The 8,912-nt window shown below is 39.8% G+C and overlaps 1 long non-coding RNA gene across 1 annotated transcript; it reads left to right on the top strand.

The window, feature by feature from the left end:
• Nucleotides 1-555: 555 nt before the first annotated feature.
• Nucleotides 556-3,025, top strand: LOC131179052 (uncharacterized). The gene is made up of 3 exons (XR_009148056.1): nucleotides 556-745; nucleotides 2,198-2,261; nucleotides 2,884-3,025. It is a non-coding gene; the product is annotated as an uncharacterized LOC131179052 (long non-coding RNA).
• The last annotated feature ends 5,887 nt before the right edge of the window (nucleotides 3,026-8,912 follow it).

The following is an 8,912-nucleotide window of genomic DNA, read 5'->3' as shown; positions in this document are numbered from 1 at the left end:
AGAACATAAGAGGTTAAACGAGCCGAGAGTCACAGCGATGAGTGACCTTCTCGGGAACGATTGCGAAGTCGTTTTAAACTCAAATTTCGAACCGTAAAAAGTGACGCTGCGGTCCTTAGGACCCTTATGAACACAGTGGAAAAGAGAAAATCACAAAAAAGAACTGTTAAGCCAGTCAAATAAATAGGTCAGGGAGCCGGAAGAAATTTTGGATTATTTGCAAATCGGGATGAACCGACGAGGGGCAATTTGGTCAATTGACCCCGAGAGCTGACTCCTGACCTAACTGTCAAATAAAATCGGAGAAAAGAAAGTTTCAAAATCGATAATTAAATTAAAGAACTAATAGAAAAATAAATAGAAAAAGAAATGAAAAAAAGAGAAAAGGAAAGAGGTTGGAAAAGTCAAAAGTTATGACATCATGCATGATGTCATAACTAAATTAATAAATTGAATTAATTAATTTGGATTTAGGGGTCTTCCATAAGTAAAAAACATGTAAAGGAAAACAAAGAAAAAAAAATTAGGATTTTCTTCTTCTTCTTCACCTCTCTCTTTGCCACCCCATTTTCCCCAAAATCCTCCATGAATGGTTCTTCAATTAAGCTTACATTTAAGCTAAATTTTCTTCACTTAACCTTCTTAACTTCCTTAAATACCTCACTAGAACCTTTAATCTCAACTTAAGCACAAGAAAGAGAGAGGAAAGAAAGAGAACAATTGAAGGCTTGGCATTTAAATTGAGGTTAGTATGCTAAACTCTTTAATTATCCATTCAAATCCATATTTAGGTAATTAAGTGATCTTAGAACTTGATTTAAATGAAACAAACATGGGAGAAGGACCAAACTGAAATTCTGGCAGCTTGAGAGGATTATGATTTACATGAATTTGATGCATTAGAATGAGTTTAAAAGCTTTGATTAGTTGAATGGTTAAGGTTAGATGCACTAGTTGTGATTAAATGCATGAGATGGAAGAGCTAGGGTTTGAATGTTAGGTTTTTGAGGCAAAAATTTGGAGAAGTGCATAAATGGAGTGTTGGACCTATTGTGAAGTGAAATAATGGTCAATTATGACCAAATAAGTTGTGTGGGAATGGTAGAAAATTAAGCCAAATTCTTAGGTCAATGGTCATGCTGCTAGCAGCATGACCAAACCTACTTTGAAGGACCAAAACTCAAATTTTACAAGCCTAATGGATATGCCACCAATTGGAGATAAAAATAGACATAAAAGAGCACAATTTTCATTAAGGAACCATGGCAAAAAACTGACCAAAACTTGGTGAAACAATTGACCAAAGTGAATTGATAGCAGGCTGCCCTACATTAAATCGACCAAATGAACAAGAATCGCTCATTTGGTCATAACTCGAGCTAGGTAGATCAAATTGATCTGAAATTTTAACCGTAATAAGATAAGATATAGATATAAAACTTTCATGAGGACACCAATCCAAATTATGTCATTAACCTAATCAAATCATTGAGCAAAGTGAAATTTACTGTACTGAGATTTCCAGAATTTCCATTTGAGCAGCAATGTTTGGATGGCTATAAATCCCTCCAGAAAACTCGGATTTAGGCGTTTCTTGAACCGATGGAAACCTAAGACATAGTAGAACATTTCATATGAAGAAAGTTAGACCAAATTATGAGCTTAACTTAATCAAATTACTGACCAAAAATTGGACCAAAATCTGCCAGAACCCAAAAATGCAGTATGAACAGTGCACGTGAACAGTAAACTTATTTTGGCCATAACTTGAGCTACAAAACTCTGATTGAGGTGATCCAAAAATGAGAATACACTTAAGACAATAAGGTACATTTTCTATGAAGGAAGTTTTGTCAAATTCCAACAGTAGACCGACCAATGAAACAGTGCAACTTCGGAGAACCAAAACCGAAAATTGGCAATTTTGCCAAAATGACCTAAGCTTTAAACAAATGACCAAAACCAACAAGTTTGGTGACCAAAATGTGGTATGTGGGTGAAGTTGGAGTTCCCATACCTATTAAGCCTTAGAAAGTCAATAATTTGACTTGAATAGTGCAGTGAATAGTAACCCGAAACACAAAAATTTCGAGAACGTCGAATTTAACACGTTAGAGCTAGGTAAATGTGAAGTTAAGTTTATTTTGGATTTATTTTAAGTTTTAGTACTGAAACATTGGAAAATTTCGTGTTTCAGTGGAAAAGAATACCGGGACAGAACCCGAGGAGTCGAGTCAAGGCCAACAGGCGACTCGTTTGAGGTTTGTGCACAACATATACTTTTATAATCATCTTTTGCATATCATTTTGAATAATATGAAATATCGGATTATGGCATTCTTAGGATGTTTGATCTAAATTGTTGAAAGTTATTATGTATATTTGAAAAGACAATGTTTAGCAAATTGTTAAGATAAGTTTTGAAACCACAGTGTCATGACCACATATTTGAACACCTCACTAGCACGACTAGTGGGGGTAATTAGTTTTGAATTTTGATTCCTTCTCTGGAGAAGTGTTGAGGTGTGCCAGTAGAAGATGATGTGAATGGATATCCATATATTTGAGCTAGCTAGCCTGTGATATGATTTCTCTTTAGCCTCTGGCTATTGAGATTCATGTGATTTCTCTTTAGCCTCTAACTATTGAGATTCTATTTGTTTCGAATGGCATGATCTAACTGTGGGTTTTATGAAATGTGTTTTGATACTTTGAAATGAACTTGGTTTACATGTAAAATCTCACAATGCATGATTGTATTTAATTTTCATGTTTAGCCAAATTTTTGAATGAATGTGCTTTAAGCTTTGCATAAAGATTATTTTAGTATATTGTGCACCACTGAGTCCTAGTACTCAGCGATAGCTTTTATTGCTGTCACAGATACAGAGACTAGAGGAGCAGCAGACTGAGCTGCTGAAGTGTGTGAAGTCATCAGCTTGAAGCCTTCGGGTATAATTTATACCCTAACTGTAAATACTTCTTTTGATGTATATATTGCACATAAATGTATGGACATGTAAAAATGGGTCTTCAGCAGCTTGTACACAAATTTGTATAAAGTTTGTAATAAAGTTTAGTTTGTGTTTCTTTTGATATAAATTTGTAAGGTTGTGTATAAATTATTTTGTTTTTAATGAAATATGAATGATATTGATTGACAGTATTTTGAGAAATTGATTGAGTTTGATTGTGAAACCGAAGTAGTGGTTGAGAAAAACTTTTAGAAGTGCTTTTTACAGGTATTCGAAGAACGGTTTTCTCAAAATACAGAGGAAACTCTGTCAAAATTTTTATAAGATTTGCGGAAAACTAAAATGGCCAAAAATATTAATTAGTTTTAATTTCAACTAAATGTTTTAAATACTTATTAGAAATGCTCACCACTTGTCAAAGATAAGAAAATTGTTTTAAAATCCCTTGTAGGGTACTTAATGAGTTATCGGTAGGTGAAGTTCGGTAGTTCATTAGGTATTCTACGGGATCATGTTATGCCTTACAGAGGGGTAAGGTGTGACATGTTTTAGTGGTATCAGAGCAAATTTTTGAAGTATGTTTTAACATATAAATTTGTGTCTTTTCTTTGTTAAGTACAACTGCTCAATGTCCATAATTGTTACATACAGTGCATTACATCATGAATATGTACTAACGGAGGGAAATCTCCATGTGTTACTTGTTCAGGAGATACCCTAACTTCAGACTGAAATGGAAGAAGGGGATCACTCAGTCGAGCAGTTTGTTGAAGCTGAGGCACAAGGAGAAGCCCCTGCTTTACCGAATGTCAAGGTCACAAAGACCCACAAATGCTGCAGCTTTCTGCAGACACCCGCACAGATGGTCGCAATGTTTCAAAGAAATGGTGGGGTATGCCTGCTCAAGCTCCACCCCAACCACCTGTGACACAACCACTGCCTCCGGCCAGACAGTATGATAAATTATTGAAGTATGGGGCTGCAGAATTTAAGGGTACAGTGGACCCTTTAGAGGCAGAGCAATGGCTTGAAAGAATGGACAGAGTGTTTAAGAAATTACACTGCTCAGATGAGTTGAAGTTCGAATATTCTGTGTCGCTACTGCAAGGGGATGCATATGATTGGTGGAAGACCATCCGCTTGGTAACCACGGTGCTAACACAGGATGACTTCATCGAGAGTTCGCATTAAATACATCCCAGACGCATATGTTGATCAGAAATTGCAAGAATTTTTTAGTTTGAAACAAGGAAATCGATCAATGGCAGAGTATGAGAGGGAGTTCTCCCGCCTGAGTCACTATGCGGAGAGTCTCCTTATTACCAGTAAAGCAAGATCCAAGAGGTTTGAGACGGGTTTGAAGCCCAGCATAAGGATGCAAGTTGTGGGATTTCGACACAGCAACTTCTTAGAACTTATGTCTCAAGCACTTGAACTGGAGAGAGTTGAAGCAGAAGCAAGCCCAGTGAAGGAAAAAGTCGAGAAATTAGAAAAAGACAAGGGGGAAAAATCAGTTGAATAGAGTTCTGGTGCTACCTCTGGAAAGAAAAAGAAGTTTAGTGGACCCAGCAGGGGTCGAGGTGGAAGATTTGGTAGGGGCCGATTCACTGGACAGAGACCCCCTAGGTCTGGTCAGCAGTCAAGCAGGGGTTCACATTCTGCCCGCCCTTGTGATACTTGTGGCAAGATTCATGGGGGGGAATGCTATTGGGCCACTAGAGCCTGTTTTAACTGTGGAGGCAAGGGCCATATAGCTAAAGACTGTACTAGTGCTCCGAGATATAGCCCAGCTCCTACTACTGCCGAGGGATCTATTCAGAGTCCTGCTCCCAGAAGTTCACAGTCATTTGGCAGAGGAAGAGGCAGAGGTAGAGGCACTACTTCAGGCAGTCAGGGCATAGTTGGTCAATCAGCACAAGGAAGTGCTTCAACCAGAATCTACGCAATGAAACAGCGAGAAGAAGCTGAGACTTCTGATGTGGTAGCTGGTACATTCTCTATCTCTGGTCAAGATGTATTTGTATTCTTTGATCCGGGTTCAACCCATTCATATGTTAGTGCTAGCATAGTCAGTTCACTTGCTGTTCCATGTGTACAAATGGGTTTTGAAGTGCTAGTAACTAGTCCTTTAGGACAAGAGGTCCGGGTCAACAGAATTTATAGAGACTGTCCTTTGGTGATCCAAGGACATGTTTTCCTATCCGACTTGATTGAAATGCCCTTCAGAGAGTATGATATCATCTTGGGCATGGATTGGTTAGCCAGGCATCACGCCATGATTGACTGTAGACTGAAGACAGTCACTTTTGGTCTCCCTTTATACGGTGATGTGGTAATACACGGGGAGAGGCATTTACTGCCATCAAACATCATTTCGGCTGCACTAGCCAGAAGGATGATCAGAAAGGGGTGTGAAGCATACTTGGCACATGTGATAGACACCCAGGTGGGGAGTCCAGCACTAAGGGACATCCCTACGGTATGTGACTTTCCGGATGTGTTTCCTGATGAATTGCCAGGATTACCTCCAGAAAGAGAGGTGCAGTTTGAGATTGATGTTATGCCTGGTGTGGACCCAATCTCCATAACGCCATATAGAATGGCACCTGCAGAATTGAAAGAGTTGAAAGTGCAGTTGCAAGAATTGCTTGACAAGGGCTTTATCCGCCCTAGTGTGTCACCTTGGGGAGCGCCAGTGTTGTTCGTAAAAAGAAGGATGGCACTTTCCGGTTATGCATTGATTACTGACAGTTGAATAAGGTGACGATAAAGAATAGATATCCATTGCCCCGCATTGATGACTTGTTTGATCAGTTGAGGGGTGCAGCTGTGTTCTCCAAAATTGACCTGAGATCAGGTTATTATCAGCTGAAAGTACAAGAACAAAGTATTCCTAAAACTGCCTTCAGAACCCGCTATGGCCATTATGAATTCCTAGTCATGCCATTCGGGTTAACTAATGCTCCGGCTGCTTTTATGGATCTGATGAACACTATTTTCAGACCATATCTCGACCAGTTTGTTATGGTATTCATAGATGATATATTAGTCTATTCGAGGAATGCAGAAGAGCATGATAGACATATGCGGATTATACTGCAGATTTTGAGGGAGAAACAGCTATATGCCAAATTGTCGAAGTGTGAATTTTGGCTGAAGGAAATATCTTTCTTGGGGCATGTAGTATCAGAAGAGGGTATCAAGGTAGATCCAAGTAAGATTGAAGCTGTCCTTAATTGGAGGCCACCCAGAAATGTCATAGAAATTCGTAGTTTTCTGGGTTTAGCTGGATACTACCGTCGATTTGTGAAGGGATTCTCCATGTTGGCATCTCCATTGACCAAGCTGCTTTGAAAAGATGTGAAATTTCAGTGGACGGACAAATGCCAGCAAAGTTTTGATGAGTTGAAAAGATGTTTGATAGAGGCTCCAGTCCTGACTTTACCTACTCCGGGTAAAGAGTATATAATTTATAGCGATGCTTCTCACAATGGGTTAGGTTGTGTGTTGATGCAAGATCGAAATGTCATTGCCTATGCATCATGCCAGCTAAAACCACATGAGAGGAATTATCCGACATATGATTTGGAGCTTGCAGACATTGTGTTTGCTCTTAAGATCTGGAGACATTATTTGTATGGGGAGAAGTGCTACATCTACACAGATCATAAGAGTTTGAAGTATTGGGGCACCCAAAAAGAGCTGAATTTGAGACAGAGGAGATGGTTAGAGTTGATAAAAGACTATGATTGTCTGATAGACTATCAGCCAGGGAAAGCTAATGTTGTGGCTGACGCCTTAAGTCGCAAGACTATGGCAAGTCTACAAATTACTCCTTTATCTTTAGTACATGAGTTAAGATCATTGCATGCCAGCTTAGAGATTAGTGATGATGGGCAGACAGCAGTTGCATGGCATGTACAGCCAGTGTTGATTGATCATATTAGAATGGCTGCTCAGAATGATCAGAAGTATCAGAAATTGTTGGAAGAAGTCCAGCAGGGCAGGAAACCAGAATTCTCAATCAGAAATGATGGTCTACTGCTACACCAGGGCCGAATATGTGTTCCTAGTGATGTTGATTTGAGGCAGATCATTTTGAAGGAAGCACATGAGTCTCCTTTTGCCATGCATCCTGGTGGCACAAAAATGTATAGAGGGCTAAAGGAGCATTACTGGTGGATGGGTATGAAAAGGAATGTGGCAGAGTTTATATCCAAATGCCTAACTTGTCAGCAAGTAAAGGCAGAGCATCAAGTACCCGCTGGGTTGTTACATCCACTACCAATGCAGTGGAAATGGGAGAGAATAACGATGGATTTTGTGATGGGACTTCCGAGGACACAGAAGAGTCATGATGCAGTTTGGGTCATTGTTGACAGACTGACTAAATCTGCTCATTTTCTGCCTGTCCGGATGGACTACAGTTTAGAAAGATTGGCCAAGTTATACATCGATGAGATTGTGAGACTGCATGGAGTGCTAGTATCCATCGTGTCAGACAGAGATCCTAGGTTCACTTCTAGATTCTGGGGTAGTCTTCAGAGAGCCCTAGGAACTAGATTGAACTTCAGTACTGCATTCCACCCACAGACAGATGGCCAGTCTGAGAGGGTAATTCAGATCTTAGAGGACATGCTACGGGCTTGTGTGATTGAGTTCGAGGGTAGTTGGGATACACACTTGCCTTTGATTGAGTTTGCTTACAACAACAGAGCATTGGGATGCCTCCATATGAAGCTTTATATGGCAGGAAATGTAGAACCCCGTTGTGTTGGGATGACGTCGGTGAAAGAAAAATGATTGGACCCGAAATTGTTCAACAGACTGAAGAGAAAATTAGGGTGATCCGAGATCGACTTAAGACTGCATCAGATCGTCAGAAGTCCTACATTGATCTGAAAAGAAGGGATATTGAGTATGCAGTGGGTGAGAAAGTTTTCCTCAAAGTTTCTCCTTGGAAGAGAATTATGAGATTCGGCAGAAAGGGGAAACTGAGTCCTCGTTTCATAGGCCCATATGAGGTTCTGGAAAGAGTGGGTCCTTTGGCATATCGGTTGGCACTACCTCCAGAGTTAGAGAAGATATATAATGTTTTCCATGTGTCTATGTTGAGGAGGTACCGATCAGACCCATCTCATGTACTACCCGTAGAGGAAATTAAAGTGAATCCAGACCTCACATATGAAGAAGAACCCATAGAGATTCTGGCTTATGAGGTGAAGCAGCTATGGAATAAGCAGATACCGTTGGTAAAAGTGCTGTGGAACCATCATTCGGGCCAAGAAGCTACTTGGGAACGAGAGGAGGACATGAGGAGACAACACCCACAGCTGTTCAGAGATTGATACCAGGTAAAATTTCGAGACGTAATTTATTTAAGAGGGGGAGAATTGTAACACCCCCGTTTGCATAGCCTGGTAGATTTCACTATTCTGGTGACCGGTGTTGGTCCGGACAATTATTGGGATTAGGGCCACACCTAAGACAACTTGAGAAGCCATAAACATAAATAATTAGTAATGTTTAATTAGTTAACTACAAATAAGAAAAACAGAACATAAGAGGTTAAATGAGCCGAGAGTCACAGCGATGAGTGACCTCCTCGAGAACGATTGCGAAGTCATTTTAAACTCAAATTTCGAACCGTAAAAAGTGACGCTGCGGTCCTTAGGACCCTTATGAACACAGTGGAAAAGAGAAAATCACGAAAAAGAACTGTTAAGCCAGTCAAATAATTAGGTCAGGGAGCCGAGAGAAATATTGGATTATTTGCAAACCGGGATGAACCGGCGAGGGGCAATTTGGTCAATTGACCCCGAGAGCTGACTCCTGACCTAACTGTCAAATAAAATCGGAGAAATGAAAGTTTCGGAATCGATAATTAAATTAAAGAACTGATAGAAAAATAAATAGAAAAAAAAATGAAAAAAAGAG

The sequence above is a fragment of the Hevea brasiliensis genome, chromosome 4 (assembly GCF_030052815.1).
Source record: "Hevea brasiliensis isolate MT/VB/25A 57/8 chromosome 4, ASM3005281v1, whole genome shotgun sequence".
Classification (NCBI taxonomy): domain Eukaryota; kingdom Viridiplantae; phylum Streptophyta; class Magnoliopsida; order Malpighiales; family Euphorbiaceae; genus Hevea; species Hevea brasiliensis.
Note: the sequence above shows the minus strand (reverse complement) of the source record. Positions and strands in the feature narration are given on the sequence as shown.